This window comes from Myotis davidii, unplaced genomic scaffold (genome assembly GCF_000327345.1).
Source record: "Myotis davidii unplaced genomic scaffold, ASM32734v1 C62080877, whole genome shotgun sequence".
Lineage (NCBI taxonomy): Eukaryota > Metazoa > Chordata > Mammalia > Chiroptera > Vespertilionidae > Myotis > Myotis davidii.
The window spans coordinates 1-376 of record NW_006336175.1 but is presented as its reverse complement, the minus strand read 5'-3'; the positions used below and the strand labels follow the sequence as shown (position 1 = coordinate 376).

At 20.2% G+C, this 376-nt stretch overlaps 1 non-coding gene across 1 annotated transcript; it reads left to right on the top strand.

Annotated features, from left to right (window-relative positions):
• The first annotated feature begins 266 nt into the window (after nt 1-266).
• On the top strand, nt 267-338 carry TRNAF-GAA. The gene has a single exon. It is a non-coding gene; the product is annotated as a tRNA-Phe (tRNA).
• Nucleotides 339-376: the final 38 nt, after the last annotated feature.

Sequence of the window (376 nt, the reverse complement as noted above, 5' to 3'; positions counted from 1 at the left end):
AAAATTAATTTTATTAATTTAATTTTAATTTTTTTCATATTAATAAATTTTAAATAATTATAAAAAACTTATTTATAAATAAACACGTTTTGAAAGAGTTGAACTTCCATCTTAGATTTTGGAGATCTTTATTCTACCATTAAACTAAAAACGTAATTATATTTATTTAAAAAGAAAGGATTCGAACCTATGCATCTCGGAATCAAAATCCGTTGCCTTACCACTTGGCTACTTTTTAATAATATATATAATTATTTATAATTATAGTTGAAATAGCTCAATGGTAGAGCAAAGGACTGAAGATCCTTAAATTATCAGTTCAATTCTGATTTTCAACATTTTATATATTTTATTTTAATACAATAAAATTAAAAAT